This window comes from Triticum urartu, chromosome 6 (genome assembly GCF_003073215.2).
Source record: "Triticum urartu cultivar G1812 chromosome 6, Tu2.1, whole genome shotgun sequence".
In the NCBI taxonomy this organism is placed as follows: Eukaryota; Viridiplantae; Streptophyta; class Magnoliopsida; order Poales; family Poaceae; genus Triticum; species Triticum urartu.
The window spans coordinates 277,606,311-277,624,713 of NC_053027.1; positions in this window are offsets into that span (position 1 = coordinate 277,606,311).

The window sequence follows — 18,403 nt, forward strand, 5'->3', positions numbered from 1 at the left end:
CTTAGCAACTGAACTAGTATCAAATACTGAGGGGTTGCTATAAACACTAGTAAAGTACACATCAATAACATGTATATCAAATATACTTATGTTCACTTTGCCATCCTTCTTATCTGCCAATCACTTGGGGTAGTTCCGCTTCCAGTGACCAGTCCCTTTGCAGTAGAAACACTTAGTCTCAGGCTTAGGACCAGACTTGGGCTTCTTCACTTGAGCAGCAACTTGCTTGCTGTTCTTCTTGAAGTTCCCCTTCTTCCCTCTGCCCTTTAATTGAAACTAGTGGTCTTGTCTACCATCAACACTTGATGCTCTTTCTTGATTTCTACCTTCGTCGATTTCAACATCACGAAGAGCTTGGGAATCACTATAGTCATCCCTTGCATATTATAGTTCATCACGAAGTTCTACTAACTTGGTGATGGTGACTAGAGAATTCTGTCAATCACTATTTTATCTGGAAGATTAACTCCCACTTGATTCAAGTGATTGTAGTACCCAGACAATCTGAGCACGTGCTCACTAGTTGAGCGATTCTCCTCCATCTTTTAGCTATAGAACTTGTTGGAGACTTCATATCTCTCAACTCGGGTATTTGCTTGAAATATTAACTTCAATTCCTTGAACATCTCATATGGTCCATGACGTTCAAAACGTCTTTGAAGTCCCGATTCTAAGCCGTTAAGCATGGTGCACTAAACTATCAAGTAGTCATCATATTGAGCTAGCCAAACGTTCATAACGTCTGCATCTGCTCCTGCAATAGGTCTGTCACCTAGCGGTGCATCAAGGACATAATTCTTCTGTGCAGCAATGAGGATAAACCTCAGATCACGGATCCAATCCGCAACTTTGCTACTAACATCTTTCAACATAATTTTCTCTAGGAACATATCAAAATAAACATATGAAAGAAACAATGCAAGCTATTGATCTACAACATAATTTGCAAAATACTACAAGGACAAAGTTCATGATAAATTTAAGTTCAATTAATCATATTACTTAAGAACTCCCACTTAGATAGACATCCCTCTAATCTTCTAAGTGATTACGTGATCCATATCAACTAAACCATAACCGATCATCACGTGAGATGGAGTAGATTTCAATGGTGAACATCACTATGTTGATCATATCTACTATATGATTCACGCTCGACCTTTCGGTCTCCGTGTTCCGAGGCCATATCTGCATATGCTAGGCTCGTCAAGTTTAACCTGAGTATTCCGCGTGTGCAAAACTGGCTTGCACCCGTTGTAGATGGACGTAGAGCTTATCACACCCGATCATCACGTGGTGTCTGGGCACGACGAACTTTGGAAATGGTGCATACTCAGGGAGAACACTTCTTGATAATTAGTGAGAGATCATCTTAAAATGCTACCGTCAAACTAAGCAAAATAAGATGTATAAAAGATAAACATCATATGCAATCAAAATATGTGACATGATATGGCCATCATCATCTTGCGCCTTTGATCTCCATCTCCAAAGTACTGTCATGATCTCTATCGTCACCGGCATGACACCATGATCTCCATCATCTTGATCTATATCAATGTGTCGTCACACGGTCGTCTTGCCATCTATTGCTCTTGCAACTATTGCTATCGCATAGCGATAAAGTAAAGCAATTATTTGGCGCTTGCATCTTATGCAATATAGAGACAACCATAAGGCTTTTGCCAGTTGCTGATAACTTTAACAAAACATGATCATCTCATACAACAACTTATATCTCATCACGTTTTGACCATATCACATCACAACATGCCCTGCAAAAACAAGTTAGACGTCCTCTACTTTGTTGTTGCAAGTTTTACGTGGCTGCTACGGGCTTAAGCAAGAACCAATCTTACCTACGCATCAAAACCACAACGATAGTTTGTCAAATAGACTCCGTTTTAACCTTCGCAAGGACCGGGCGTAGACACACTCGGTTCAACTAAAGTTGGAGAAACAGTCACCCGCAAGTCACCTTTGTGCAAAGCACATCGGGGAAACCAGTCTCGCGTAAGCGTACGCGTAATGTCGGTCTGGGCCGCTTCATCCAACAATACCGCCAAACCAAAGTATGACATGCTGGTAGGCAGTATGACTTATATCGCCCACAACTCACTTGTGTTCTACTCGTGCATATAACATCAAACCATAAAACCTAGGCTCGGATGCCACTGTTGGGGAACGTAGTAATTTCAAAAAAAAAATTCCTACGCACACGCGAGATCATGGTGATGCATAGCAACGAGAGGGGAGAGTGTTGTCTACGTACCCACGCAGACCGACTGCGGAAGCGTTGACGCAACGTAGAGGAAGTAGTCGTACGTCTTTCCGATCCAACCGATCAAGCACCGAAACTACGGCACCTCCGAGTTCGAGCACACGTTCAGCTCGATGACGATCCCCGGACTCCGATCCAGCAAAGTGTCGGGGAAGAGTTCCGTCAGCACGACGGCATGGTGATGATCTTGATGTACTACAGCAGTAGGGCTTCGCCTAAACTCCGCTACAGTATTATCGAGGTATATGGTGGCAGGGGGCACCGCACACGGCTAAGGAATAGATCACGTGGATCAAGTTGTGTGTTCTAGGGTGCCTCTACCTCAGTATATAAAGGAGCCAAGGGGGGAGGGGGGCGCCGGCCAGAGAGAGAGGCGCAGGAGGAGTCCTACTCCTTCCGGGAGTAGGACTCCCCCCCCAATCCTATTCCAACTAGGATTCCCCAAAGGGGGGAAAGAGAGAGAGGGGGGCCGGCCACCTTCTCCTAGTCCTAATAGGACTAGGGGAAGGGGGAAGTGGCGCAGCCACCTTGGGCTGCCCCTTTCTCCTTTCCACTTAAGGCCCATGAAGGCCCATATGGCTCCCGGGGGGTTCGGGTAACCTCCCGGTAACCCGGTAAAATCCCGATTTCACCCGGAACACTTCCGATGTCCAAACATAGGCTTCCAATATATCAATCTTTACGTCTCGACCATTTCGAGACTCCTCGTCATGTCCGTGATCACATCCGGGACTCCGAACAACCTTCGGTACATCAAAATGCATAAACTCATAATGTAACTGTCATCGTAACCTTAAGCGTGCGGACCCTACGGGTTCGAGAACAATGTATACATGACCGAGACACGTCTCCGGTCAATAACCAATAGCGGGACCTGGATGCCCATATTGGCTCCTACATATTCTACAAAGATCTTTATCGGTCAGACCGCATAACAACATACGTTGTTCCCTTTGTCATCGGTATGTTACTTGCCCGAGATTCGATCGTCGGTATCCTATACCTAGTTCAATCTCGTTACCGGCAAGTCTCTTTACTCGTTCCGTAATACATCATCTCACAACTAACATATTAGTTGTAATGCTTGCAAGGCTTATGTGATGTGTATTACCGAGAGGGCCCAGAGATACCTCTCCGACAATCGGAGTGACAAATCCTAATCTCGAAATACGCCAACCCAACATCTACCTTTGGAGACACCTGTAATGCTCCTTTATAATCACCCAGTTACGTTGTGATGTTTGGTAGCACCCAAAGTGTTCCTCCGGCAAACGGGAGTTGCATAATCTCATAGTCATAGGAACATGTATAAGTCATGAAGGAAGCAATAGCAACATACTAAACGATCGTGTGCTAAGATAATGGAATGGGTCATGTCAATCAGATCATTCAATTAATGATGTGACCTCGTTAATCAAATAACAACACTTTGTTCATGGTTAGGAAACATAACAATCTTTGATTAACGAGCTAGTCAAGTAGAGGCATATTAGTGACACTCTGTTTGTCTATGTATTCACACATGTATTACGTTTCCGATTAATACAATTCTAGCATGAATAATAAACATTTATCATGAAATAAGGAAATAAATAATAACTTTATTATTGCCTCTAGGGCATATTTCCTTCAGTGGGAGGATGGGTGACCGTTCGGGAAGTTAGATGATTTGGAATGATGAGGGGTGATTAGAGGATAAATTGAGAAGTGATGAGGTGTGGTGATTATAGACTAGAGGTTAAAATAATTCAGAAATTTGAAAATAAACAAAATTCAAAAAAAATTCAAAAAAAAATTCAAGAAAAAATCATAAAATTTCCTTTAGTCCCAGTTGGTGTTACCAACCGGGACCAAAGGTGTCGGAGTAAATAGCCATTGGTAGCCTAGCCGGCTTCCCCTAGCCCTTCTGAAAAAGTTGCGAGCCCGCCCGGCTCTCAAGAATCTAAGGCATGGGGCCGCCTTCCCCTTGTTGGCTGCCATCCAGGCCGGCTTTCGGAAGGCAGTCCGACTTTAGCCCTTATGAGAAGGCCGACTCCAAGAAGCCGGCCATGAGAAGGCCGACTCCAAGAAGCCGGCTCCCCATAAAGCGGTCTAGACCGTACCCACAAAAGTTTGCACCCACCTAACGGCGGTGCGACGGGGCGTGGCTACAGTAAAGCCTGCCACCCCCGAATCCCGGAGCACGCCAGGCGCAGAGCGCCGTACGGGGTAGGCGTGACCCGTCCGGCGCGGCACTGTTGCCATGTTGACTCTGGCATCACGCACGACGGGCCGCCAGCGTGGCCCACCGACGGTGGGCCCCTTCGAGCAGAGAGACGCCCGAAGGCGGCCACGCCTCCAACCAGTCGGCCCAAGACGGAGCCGGCTCCTCGCAGCCGGCTTGCCGCCTCCCTCGAAGAAGACGCCCCATTAAGGAGACAAGACGCGGTAAGGCTACAGCGATCGCCTGACAGGCGGCGGTACTATAGCCGCGCTTACCACGATGAAGCTCACGTCAACAAGATGGAGCCACAGTAACCAGCCGCCGACCAGGCCCTGGACAGTGGGGCCTGCCTGTCGACCAAGGGGCCGGCAGTCGGCGGGACCCACCTGTCAGCGGGTCCCAGCAGCCGGCGCAGAAGCCATGCCCAGTCGGATTACGGCTGGCCCCCGTGCCCAGTCGGATTACCGTTGTACCCCCGGGGGGTAGGCCTATATAAACCCCCCGGAGCACCCATGCAAAGGGTTGGACCCCTTACTAGTTCTAGACACCACACAAGGAGAGGAAGCAGGCTAGCCGTGCCCTTCTTCCTCCCCCCACCAAACAGCTCAAGGAGCGTGGTGTAGCTACTTGATTCAACTAGTGAACATGCGGAGACCCCGCAGAGCAGCAGTAGGGGTGTTATCTCCACGGGGAGCCCCGAAGCTGGGTAAGATCCGCCGGCGTGCATCTCTTCGCCTTATCCCGTTTCCAGGCACCGGCGATGTCTTACTGGCTCCCACAATGATAAGCCACCCGTTGGCATATGTCGCACCTACCACCCGACATTTGGCGCGCACCATGGGGCCAGGTGCACCGTCGTCCGAAGACCTATTCTGGACGGGAACCTTATTCCTCCCCCGCGAGCGTAGCCAGCCCGGCACGCCCGATGGAGCTTGCCATGACGCGCTGCAAGGCGTCACCAGCATCTGCGCGGCGAGCGGCCTCGCCGATCTCCTCGACAAAACTCCCATCTCCGACGAGCTCGCCTCCGATGCGGGCACCGACCACCTCGCCAAACTTCTCGGCCAGCTCCATGTCTCCAGCGAGCCCGCTGCGGACCTGGAGTCGGTTGGCTCCACCGACCCGATGCCTGTCGACTCTGACACGGCCTCCTACGACACCTTCCCCACCAACGTCACGATCTACAACGACCTGCTTCCTCGAGCCGACGGCTGCGATGCTGTCACCACCGAAGTGATGGTTGTCGGCCACGGCGGCCCGGCCGACGAGAGCGCCCGCGACGCCTCGCACACGGTGGCCCATGACTTGTCCGCTCCCCTCCCGGCTAATGCCGACGACGAAGCACTGGAGGCACGCCGCCTCGCCCTCCTCGCAGAGGGCCGGAGGCTGGCCTCCGTAAGACGCCTCAATGAGGCCTATCAGCGCAAAGCTGACCGCGCCGCCTTCGGCACGCCGGCCCCGGGCGGGCCAAGCCGGGCCGGCCTTGTCAAGCAACGCGGCACCGTCATCGCCGACACGCTGGGAGTCGACCGCCCGGTCTATGCCACTCCGCTCGAAAACTTGCGTGCCGCCCAAGCGGCTGTGGACGAGTTGGACGGCTTGGAGGCCGAAGAGCTCCCCCACATGACCCGTCGCATCCGGCAATTGATTGACGCAGCCGCGCAGTGACACGAAGCTGACGCCCGCGCGGAAAGCCCTCCCCCACGCCGAGAACACGGCGCGACGTCCCGGACGCCGACTACGAGCAACACCCGCGCGCGACGCGAGAAGGAGCCGGCTGCCAGCCGCAGCCAGACCCGGATCTCCATCGAGCGAGACGCGGACGGTCATCCCCGAGCCATGGAATGGCGGGGCGACCCGCCTCCGCCTCCGCCCCATGGAGAGAGATATCCCGCCCCGCAGCCAGTGGCGCACCCGACCCTCAGTGGCCGGCTAGGCCGCCGCAAAGGAATCGGCGAGAATGACGCCCGCCATCGGATCGACCGCCTGGCGCGATCCCTGGCGTTGGAAGAAGAAGACGATGTCGGCCCGCCTTGTTTCGGCCCCCGCATCCGCGACGAGCCCTTTCCCAAAGGGTTCTCGCTCCCAAGAGACACGCCCAAGTACAACGGCTTCGTGAAGCCGGAAGATTGGTTGATCGACTACTCCACGGCGGTTAGCATAGGCAACGGCAACCGGCGCGTTGCCGTGAAGTACGTGCCCCTCATGCTGCAAGGCACGGCGCGGACCTGGCTCAACAGCCTCAAGCTGCGTAGCGTCAACAGCTGGCTAGATTTCACAGAAGCCTTCATCCGCAACTTCACCAGCATCTACAAGCGGGCTCCCAAGCCCAGACAGCTCTCCTTGTGCGTACAAGGCCCCGCCGAGTCCACTCGCGATTACCTCACGCGTTGGGCCGAGCTCCGCAACTCCTGTGAAGGGGTGCACGAGGTGCAAGCCATAGAATACTTCACAGCCGGATGCCGAGAAGGCACCCTCCTCAAGCACAAGCTCCTCTGCGACGAGCCGGCTACCCTCGACGAGCTTCTAGACATAGCGGACAAGTACGCCACCGCCGACTCCTCGATGAAGACCGAGCTTCGGGTGGACACGTCCGGAAAGGTACTCAACCCGGCGCCCAAGACGCCGGCTGGGGATTCCGGCCGACTCCCCCACTCGAACGATCACAAGCGCAAGGGCCCCGCACCGCCTCCCGCCAGTCGGCAGGTGGCCACAGTCGAAGACACGCCGCCTGAAGAGCGACCGGCGCCCAAGAAGCCCAAGGGCGGCAGGCCGGCTTGGCAGCCCGCCTCCTCCTACGAGCAAACCCTCGACGCCCCCTGCAAGTTCCACAGTGGCGCGAAGCCGTCCAACCACACGACCCGGAAGTGCCATTGGCTCACCCGAATCTCTAAGGGCGAGGGGCTCGTGCCGCCTCCGCCTGCCGGCCCGCCGCCTCCGCCTCCGCCGCCTCCGGCCGCTCGGCCCGCAGTCGGAGCCGTGCATGATGAGTTCCCTGACGAGCAAGCAACCTACATCGTCTTTACCAGCCAGCCCGAAGACTGGCGCAGCAAACGACAAGAGCGCCAGGAAGTTAGCGTGGTCGCTGCCAACCCCGCCGGACACATGCATTGGCCAGAAAAGCCCATCAGCTGGAGCCGGGCCGACCATCCGGAGGTGATGCCGTCTCCCAGCTCTTATGCTTTGGTCCTGGAAGCCACCCTTCCGACGGATAGACGCGCCGCCCACTTCTCCCGCGTGTTGATAGACGGCGGGAGCAGCATCAACATCCTGTACCGTGACACCCTGGAAAAGCTAAATGTCAAGACAAAGCAGCTCGTGCCTACTCGGACTGTGTTCCATGGCATCGTACCCGGCCTGTCCTGCGCCCCCATTGGCAAGATCAAGATTGATGTGCTTTTTGGGGAAAACGAGCATTTCCGCCGCGAAGCGATCTGGTTTGAAGTGGTGGACCTGGAGAGCCCTTACCATGCATTGCTGGGCCGACCTGCCTTGGCCAAATTCATGGCAGTTCCCCACTATGCATACCTCAAGATGAAGATACCAAGCACCAAAGGCGTCATCACCGTAGCCGGCGATTACAAGAAGTCCTCTGAGTGCGCAGCAGCCAGCAGCCGGCTAGCCGAGTCCCTTGTGATGGCCGAAGAGAAGAAGATGTTGGACCGAGTCGTGGCCATAGCCGGCAAACAGTCGGCCGTGTCCCCCGACCCCAAGGAGCATGATGCTCAAGGATCTTTCCAGCCGGCCAAGGAGACGAAGAAGATACCTCTTGACCCTGATCATCCAGAGAGGTTTGCCATCATCGGGGCAAACCTGAACAACAAATAGGAAGGCGAGCTCGCCGATTTCCTCCGTGAGAATTGGGACATCTTTGCATGGTCCCCCAAGGACATGCCGGGTGTTCCGAGGAAATTTGTCGAGCACAAACTACACGTTCGAGAAGACGCAAAGCCAGTCAGACAACCCCTTCGCCGACTGTCGGAGGAGAAACGCAGGATTGTAGGGGAGGAGATAGCCCGGCTTTTGGCAGCCGGCTTCATCATGGAAGTTTTCTTTCCAGAGTGGCTCACCAACCCGGTCCTTGTGCTAAAGAAGAACAACAAGTGGCGCATGTGTATAGACTACACGAGCCTCAACAAGGCCTGCCCCAAAGATCCTTTTGCCCTGCCAAGGATTGACCAAGTGATAGAATCCACAGCCGGATGCGAGCTGTTGAATTTTTTGGATGCTTACTCCGGATATCATCAGATAAAGCTAGACCCGGACGACCGCCTGAAGACCGCCTTCATCACGCCATTTGGAGCCTTCTGCTACCTGACCATGACATTCGGCTTGAGAAATGCTGGTGCCACCTTTCAGCATTGCATGTAGAAATGCCTCCTCAAGCAACTCGGCAGAAACGCTCACGTTTATGTGGACGACATCGTGGTGAAGACGGAGAAGCGCGACACCTTGTTGGGAGACCTCAAGGAAACGTTTGAGAACTTACGCCGGTTCCAAATCAAGCTTAACCCCGAGAAATGCGTGTTCGGAGTGCCAGCCGGCCAGCTCTTAGGCTTCCTGGTCTCCGAACGCGGCATCGAATGCAACCCGGTGAAGATCAAGGCCATCGAGAGAATGGCGATCCCCTCCAAGCTTCGAGACATTCAGAAGTTCACCGGGTGCTTGGCCTCCTTGAACCGCTTCATCAGCCGGCTCGGAGATAAAGCTCTCCCCCTCTACCGCCTCATCAAGAAGAGCACTCACTTCGAGTGGAACGACCAGGCCGGCCAAGCTTTTCATGAGCTGAAGAAGATGCTGGCCACGCCGCCTATCCTCGCGGCACCGACTAAGAAAGAGCCCATGCTCCTTTACATCGCCACAACCAGCCGGGTGGTCGGCACCGTCATCGTAGTCCAGCGCCCAGAAGAAGGCCGAGCCCAGCCGGTCCAGAGGCCGGTGTATTATTTGAGCGAGGTGCTGTCCGCCTCAAAGTAGAACTACCCGCACTACCAGAAGATGTGTTACGGCGTGTACTTCACCGCCAAGAAGCTGAAGCCCTACTTTCAAGAGCATCCCGTCACGGTCATATGCATTGCCCCGCTAGCTGAGATCATAGGCAGCCGGGATGCATCCGGCCGGGTGGCGAAATGGGCCATCGAGCTGGCCCCCTACATGATCTTCTACCAGCCCCGCACTTCCATCAAGGCCCAAGCACTGGCCGACTTCCTCGTCGACTGGGCCGAGACCCAGTACCTGCCACCGGCTCCCGACTCCACCCATTGGCGCATGCACTTCGACGGGTCCAAGACGCGCACCGGCTTGGGAGCCGGCGTCGTCCTTACCTCTCCCAAAGGCGACAAGCTCACATACACGCTACAGATACACTTTGCTGCCTCCAACAACGTGGCCGAGTACGAGGCACTCATACACGGGCTCCGGCTTGCCAAAGAACTTGGCATTCGCCGGATCCTATGTTACGGCGACTCGAACCTGGTGGTCCAGCAATCATCCGGCGACTGGGACGCCAAGGACGCGAATATGGCGTGCTACCACTTCCTTGTCCAACAACTCAGTGGATACTTTGAAGGATGCGAGTTCCTCCACGTACCACGAGCCGACAACGAGCCAGCCGATGCCCTGGCTCGAATAGGCTCCACTCGGCAAGCAATTCCAACCGGCGTCGCTCTACAACACCTCCTCAAGCCGTCCATCAAGCCGTCTCCAGAGTCCGATTCCATCTTCGTGCCGCCTGACCCCGATGCGGCCGGGTCCGGCTCGAAGAACCGAGTAGGCGACCCCAAGACCCCCGTAGCCGGCGGCGACTTCGGCAGCAGGCTCGGGGACTTCGGCGGCCGGCTCGGGGACTTCGGCAACCGGCTCGGGGACTGCCACGACCGGCTCGGGGACTGCGGTAGCCGGCCCGGGGACTGCACCAGCACTACAGCCAGCAGCCGACTCTAGCACCTCACAGCCCAGCCCGCCCACCCTGGTAGCAGTAGCCACATTGGCAGTAGAAGAAGTCGCGGCTCCATCATGGGCTCAGTCCATCCTCAACTTCCTAGTAAACCAAGACCTGCCGGCCGATGAAACAGAAGCAAGACAAGTCCAGCGTCGAGCCGGAGCGTACACAATCGTCAACAGAGAACTACTCAAGCGCAGTGTCACTGGAATCCTCCAACGGTGCGTCGAGCAAGAGAAGGGCATTGCAATCCTCACAGACATTCACCAAGGAGAATGCGGCCACCATGCGGCCTCAAGATCACTTGTAGCCAAAGCCTTCCGCCATGGTTTCTTCTGGCCGACTGCTTTGGATGACGCCAAAGAATTAGTCAAACATTGCAAGGGATGCCAACTCTTCAGCTCCAAGCAACACGTGCCGGCTTCGGCACTCAAGACCATTCCCCTCACTTGGCCCTTCGCCGTTTAGGGACTGGACATGGTGGGCCCATTCAAGACGGCGCGCGGCGGCATGACACATTTGCTAGTCGCCGTGGACAAATTCACCAAGTGGATTGAGGCAAAGCCGATCAAGAAGCTGAATGGGCCGACTGCCGTGACGTTCATCGCAGACATAACAACTCGGTACGGCGTGCCGCACAGCATCATCACCGACAATGGCACGAATTTTGCCAAAGGAGCCTTGGCACGTTTCTGCGCAGCCCAAGGTATCCGGCTGGACTTAGCATCCATCGCCAACCCACAGTCAAACGGCCAGGTCGAGCGAGCCAACGGCCTCATCCTCTCCGGTATCAAGCCTCGACTGGTCGTACCTCTGGAGCGCTCAGCCGGCTGTTGGCTCGATGAGCTGCCGGCTGTCCTCTGGAGTCTGCGCACTACACCAAACAAGTCAACCGGCTTCACCCCTTTCTTCCTTGTATATGGTGCCGAGGCGGTCATCCCAACTGACATCGAGTTCGACTCGCCTTGAGTAACCATGTGCACGGAAGCGGAGGCCAAGGAAGCATGAGAAGATGGCGTCGACCTGCTGGAAGAAAGCCGGCTGTTAGCCCTCAGCCGGTCTGCCATCTACCAGCAGGGTTTGCGCCGCTACCACAGCCGGAAGGTCAGGCCAAGATCTTTCCAAGAGGGCGATCTTGTGCTCCGGCTGATCCAGCGAACAGCCGGCCAGCACAAGCTCTCAGCCCCTTGGGAAGGCCCCTTCGTCATCAGCAGAGCTCTAGGCAATGACTCCTACTACCTGATCGATGCACAGAAGCCGAAGGCGCGCAAGAGAGACGACTCCGGCAAGGAGTCGGAACGACCATGGAACGCCAACCTCCTCCGAAGATTTTACAGTTGAAATGCAGTATGTACCGCGCTAACTTTTGTATTAAGTACAAGACAATAGGCTCCCCGAGGAGGGCTCGGGGACTGCCATCCCTTATTTATGAATGAAAAGTATCATGCTTATGACCTTGTCGTGTCATTTACTTATTCCGTCTGGCACCGAGTTCGGCTAGTCGGCTCGGGGACTGGCCGACTGGAGTTATGTTAGAAGTCCTACCCGCAGTCAGAGAAGTAGTGTGCCGGCTCCCAAGCCCTCTCTTGCGAAAAGTCGCAGTTCGAAGAACCGGCTGTCCGGCTGGCAAGAGTTAAAGGCAGGAACGGGCGCCCACACGAAAAACGGCTAGGGACTAACGGACTAATATAACAAAAGCCGGTTTTTTCTCCCACCGCCGACTGGCTACCAGAGTAGCCGGCCGGCCGGTTTCCATTCACTTCACTTCAATCCAAGAAAGCTCAAGTACTTGCCTCCCCAAAGAGGGAAGGCGGCAAAGGAAAAAGCCTAAGGATAAAAAAGCATACGCGAATGGAAACCAAACATACACATGATAATATTTACATAAAAAGACCTCCGAGAGGCCAGCATTCAACATAGTTTGGATACACCCCCAGTGGGTGGAACTACGAAACTTAACAAAGATTGTTCAAAGACAACAAGGCAGGAAAGATAAAGACGGCAGGTCAAGCTGGCGGAGCGGCCGACGAGCCAGACTGGTTGGCGGAGACGGTCGTGCCGGCTGAAGGAGCGGCCGGCTGGCGAACTTTAGCTTTGTCGCCACCTCCCGCAGAGGGCGCGCTTCCACGCGCCTCGTTGCTGGAGGCACGGTCGGCCTGAGGTCGGTCGGTTGTTCCACCAGCCGGCTCGACGTCTTCGCCATCCTCCTCTTCGTCATCCTCGCCTTCGTCGCTGGAGGCAATCTCCTCCGCCGAGTCCTCGCCCACCGCCCGGTTCAGCCCGAACCACTCCTCCGGCTGAGCAACACCGTCATCATCGATTTCGGGTGCGAAAACGCTGATGTCGGTGCACTCGGCAATCGTCGAAGCTCGCTGGGCGATAGCCGGCCTCACCTCCTCCAGCTCCGCGTCGGCTTCCATCCACCAAGTACGCAGCTAGTCCAGGCTCAGCCCTGGGTACCAAGCCCGAACGAACTCTAACGCCCGCCCGGCTCCGAGGCGGGCCGCCGACGCCTTCCAAGCCTCAAAGCGACCAACTACGACCTCCAGCCAGTCGGCAGTTCGGCTTGGAGTGCGGGGGATCGTCTCGCCGGGCCAGAGGGCGGCCTGTACTTGCACCCCAGCACATTGGAGCCGACGAAACATCCGATGAGCCGGCTGCAACCGCGCCTGGATGGCCAAGAGCTGCTCCTCGAGCGTCCGGTTCGCATCCGGCACGATGTTGGTCCCCGCCTGACGACGCGCCTCGCGATGGGCCTCAATGCTTTGGGCGGCGAAGGCGGAGTAGCCCGGGAAGTAATCTACAAGAAACAACAAGCACTAGCTCAGGATAAGCCAAAACCCAGGCGGCAAGGGGCAGGGGAGGGCCGAGGAAGGCAGCTTACCATCGATCAAATCCTCGATCCGGCCGAAGCCCTCGTCCAGGGCTCGCCGGGTCTCGGACCAGCTCGCCGCCTCGATCTCATACTCCGCCATCAAGGCGGCTTCGCTTTCCTGCGCCGCCTGCAGGGCCGCTTTGTGGCTCTCCTATTGGTTTGCCAGCTTCTTGGCTAGGCAATCCCGTTCCTGGACCAAGGCGGTGCACTCAGCCTCCTTGGTATGAAGGGCAGCCTTCACTTCGCCGAGCTCCTTCCTCAAGTCGGCGTTGGCCCCTGAAGACAAAGAAAAAGACAAACCAATAATGAAAAGGTTGTCAAGAAAGATCCGGCCCGACTGCGCAGCAGTCGGCCCGAATCTCCGGGACTACACCCAGTGGGTGCGCTGACGCGCCCCCACAGGAAACAGAGAAGATCGAGTACTTACTTCGGCTGTCGGCCAGGTCGTCGGTCCTCTGGCTCAACTCCCGAGCTTGGGAATTGAAGGCGGCAGCACGAAGGTTGTGGCATTCCTGAAAGTTCAGAAAAAAGCAAAGTAAGGTAGCCGTCGAGAAAGATCCGACCCGACTGCGCAGCAGTCGGCCCGAATCTCGGGGACTACACCCAGTGGGTGCACTGACGCGCCCCCACGGAAGAAATTAAGAAAGCAAAGCGGCCAAGAACGAAGGACTCACCCGGATAGTGGCTCGCGTTGACAAGAACTCCTGGGTGAACTGCTGCAGCAGGGCGGCCTGAGCTTGCAGCCGGCTCCGGACCCCTTGAGCCGCCACATTTAGCTCGCCAGTTCCCCCGCTGGGAGTCCACTCGGACGTGGCAGTGCTGGCCGCCTCCAGATCCTCCGCCGACTGGCCTGCGCCCGCGACTCGGCGCAACTCCGGCAGAGCGGCGCCTCCCCTTGCGCGCCGGCCCGTCGCCGGCTCCACCTCGAGGCCGGCTCTATTCTCCGGCTCACCTCCGGTCGGCCCCTCCGGCGCCGCTGACAATTGGCCGCCTTGGCCCGCTCCGGTTGGCGCTGCTGGCGGCGCTTTCCTCGCAAAGGCCACGGGGTCCTCCCCCCTCTCCAACAGCGGCGGGTCTGGGACGATCTCCTCCGCCAAGGGCAATGGGGTGTCGGGGGCTACGGCTCGGAGAGGAATGGCGAGCAGCGGAGGCTGGCTGCGCGAGCTTTCCGCCTCCGTCTCCGCGGTAGCCGCCTTCGTCTGGGCCTTGGCTGCCGCGTCGGCCTGCTCCCTCGCCGCCTGGGCGGCCGCCTGCTCCGCCGCCTCGCGCTCCTCCCGCGCTTCGCGGGCGTTCCGCTCTGTGGCCTCCCTTAGATCGGCGCGGGGGTCCATGCGGCGGGAGCTCGAAGACCCTCCAGCCGGCCCCACGACGGAGCCGCCCGGACCCCGCTCAAGGGAAAGCGGCGCCCTGTCCAGCAAGCGAGAAAAAGTTAAGAAGAGTATTTGGAGAGAAAGGGAATGATGGCGAGCATGCGGCAAGGCAGTCGAAGACTTACGCTGAGACCGTCGGAGGCTGTTTCACCGCCTTAAGGAAGCGGGCCGCTTTCGCAGCCGCCTCGTCTCGCTTGGTCGCTGTGGCGGAGGCTTTTGATTTCTTCGGCCGACTACCAAAGAGGCCTGAAGCGGCCAGGCGCTTCTGTGCACCGCCGCCGGCCGCCGGCGCGATAGACGAGCCGGCGCCCTGATGGTCGGCCGCCGACTGGCGACGCGGGGCGACTTCGGCTTCGAAATCGTCCGGCCAGTCCTCGAAGCTCGCGGTGAACCTTGAGCCTCCCGGCTCGGCATTGTCCCCCACGACGGCGTCTTCCATGGCGGCCTCTCCCAAGTCCGGGTCGTCAACGTCGTCCACCGTGCGGTCGGGGGCATACTGACGCTCAATCCCCGCCACCCCGGCCGGCGGCGCAAGAAGAGGGTTCTGCTCACAAGAACCGACTGGTCAGAAGCCGGCCGTCATAAAGCCGGCCGACGACAAAAAGAAGATAGAGAGAGAAGCTTACAACGGGCGGAGGATTGGCGCGAGAATACGGCACCTTGCCGTATTGCCAGTCCCCGGCGAGCTTGCAGTTGGCGATGTAGTTAACCATGAGCGCCACCTCTTCGTGGGGCATTTCCCATGTGCTCAGTCGGCTTGGGTCGAAGCGGCCGCTCATCTGACACATCATATGGGGCCGGCTTTGGAGAGGAAGGATCCGGCGCTCCACGAAGGCGGCCACCAAGTCGGCCCCGCGCAGGCCTTCCGACTGAATCATCACCTGAAGCCGGGAGATGGCGGTATTCCTGGCCGGAGACAGTGACCGGGACCGGAAGCTCCACGAGGCTTGCCTCCCAGCCGGCGGGCCGGCTACGTAAGCCGGCAGGTTGATGTAGTCTCCTTGCTCGGCGACGTTCTTCACGTAGAAATATGATCTCTGCCAGACCTTCACCGACTGGATCAGGGGGATGGGCGGGAACAGATTGTTCTCGCTCGCCCTCCTCATGGCGATGAAGGCCCCGCAGGGGGCGGGCACGCCGGCGACGACTGTGCTGAGCTTGCTCTGGAAGAACTCTCTCCAGAGCTCCAGCGTGGGGAGCAGTCCCAAGAAGCCTTCGCAGAGGGAGACGAAGGCCGACAGCAGCATCACCACATTGGGCGTGAGGTGATGCGGCTGGAGGTTGTAGAAATCCAGGAAAGAGCGCAGAAACCCGCTCGCCGGAAGGCCAAAGCCGCGCAGGCAGTGCGAGCGGAAGACGACCCGCTCGCCCTCCTCCGGTGCCGGCGAGATCTCCTTCTCCGGCGCCAGGCGGACCTGTACATGGTCGGCGCCGGGCAGGTGCCGGGTCTGGCGGAGGAACTCCACATGGTCCTCATGGACGTTGGAGCCGTCCCACGAGCTTGACAACGCCATGGGAGCGAGGCGGTGTAGAGACGCGGCGGCGCTGAGACGGGAAGCTGCGACGGCAGCGAGAGGAAGAAAACAAGGGTTAGGAGGGGCGGAGCAGGAGAGAGCGTGCGAACCTCTGTCGCTCTCCCTCCTCCCCCTACTTATAGGCTCACATGGCGGAGCCGAGGAGGCGCGGCGTGGGGAAGCGTGGGGATCGATCATGCCCACTCCCCACGTCCCGCGATTATTGAACCTTAACGGCGAAACAAAACTGCCTCGAGAAGGCGAGCGCCCCTGTGGGCCACGGAAGATCCGCGCCCAGACCAAGGCTCGCGAGTGGCGGGCCCGGGCCTGTGGCGGCGTCCAGTCGCGCGTGTGCGCTTGCAGGATCTCGCTGCCACGTGGCCGCGGGGGGGCCCGTAGTCAGCACGCAGGTCCCCCCCTCCTCCCGCCTATAAGACGCGGGGCTCTCTGAAGTCGGCATTCGCCCGCTAAGCCAGCTCTCCAGGATGGGAAGCTGACCAAGCTTCTCGTCCCCCTGCTCGCCTCGGAGCTCGATCAGCTTCGGGGACTACTATCGGAGTAAATAGCCATGGGTAGCCTAGCCGGCTTCCCCTGGCCCTTCTGAAAAAGTTGCGAGCCCGCCCGGCACTCAAGAATCCAAGGCATGGGGCCGCCTTCCCCTTGTTGGCTTCCATCCAGGCCGGCTTTCGGAAGGCGTTCCGACTTTAGCCCTTATGAGAAGGCCGACTCCAAGAAGCCGGCCATGAGAAGGCCGACTCCAAGAAGCCGGCTCCCCATAAAGCGGTCTAGACCGTACCCACAAAAGTTTGCACCCACCTAACGGCGGTGCGACGGGGCGTGGCTACAGTAAAGCCTGCCACCCCCGAATCCCGGAGCACGCCTGGTGCAGTGCGCCGTACGGGGTAGGCGTGACCCGTCCGGCGCGGCATTGTTGCCATGTTGACTCTGGCATCACCCACGATGGGCCGCCAGCGTGGCCCACCGACGGTGGGCCCCTTCGAGCAGACAGACGCCCGAAGGCGGCCACGCCTCCAACCAGTCGGCCCAAGACAGAGCCGGCTCCCCGCAGCCGGCTTGCCGCCTCCCTCGAAGAAGATGCCCCATTAAGGAGACAAGACGCGGTAAGGCTACAGCGATCACCTGACAGGCGGCGGTACTGTAGTCGCGCTTACCACGATGAAGCTCACGTCAACAAGATGGAGCCACAGTAACCAGCCGCCGACCAGGCCCTGGATAGTGGGGCCTGCCTATCGACCAAGGGGCCGGCAGCCGGCGGGACCCACCAGTCGGCGGGCCCCAGCAGCCGGCGCAGAAGCCGGCGAGCGTAGTCACAGACGGCTGGGCCCCGCGCGCAGTCGGATTACCGTTGTACCCCTGGGGGGTTGGCCTATATAAACCCCCCGGAGCACCCATGCAAAGGGTTGGACCCCTTACTAGTTCTAGACACCACACAAGGAGAGGAAGCAGGCTAGCCGTGCCCTTCTTCCTCCCCCCACCAAACAGCTCAAGGAGCGTTGTGTAGCTACTTGATTCATCTAGTGAACATGCGGAGACCCCGCAGAGCAGTAGTAGGGGTGTTATCTCCACGGAGAGCCCCAAAGCTGGGTAAGATCCGCCGGCGTGCATGTCTTCGCCTTATCCCGTTTCCAGGCACCGGCGATGTCTTACTGGCTCCCACAATGATAAGCCACCCGTTGGCATATGTCGCACCTACCACCCGAGAAAAGGTGGAGCTCCACGTGGCCGCGCCCTTTAGTCCCGGTTCTGGATTGAACCGGGACTAAAGGGCCAGGGCATTAGTACCGACCCTTTAGTCCCGGTTCCAGAACCGGGACTAAAGGCCCTTATGAACCGGGACTGAAGGCCCTTTTTCTACTAGTGCTTCTTCATGTGCCGCTCAAACGGCTCGGCCTCAGCAAGCCCTTCACAGGGGTGGGCGGTGGAGCTGCTCACCCCTTGGGGCAGATCCGCCTCCCTGTCAACTTTGGCACGCGGGATAACTATCGCGCCGAGCTGGTGGACTTTGACATCGCCCGCATCGGTCTCCCATACAATGCCATCCTCGGGTACCCGGCCCTCGCTCAGTTCATGGCGGCAACTCACCCGGCCTACAACCTCATGAAGATGCCAGGGAGCAAGGGCTTCCTCACCATCCAAGGGGACGCTAAGGAGGCCGTGATGGCACTTAGGCTCGCCTTCAAGACCGCGGCATCAGCGCA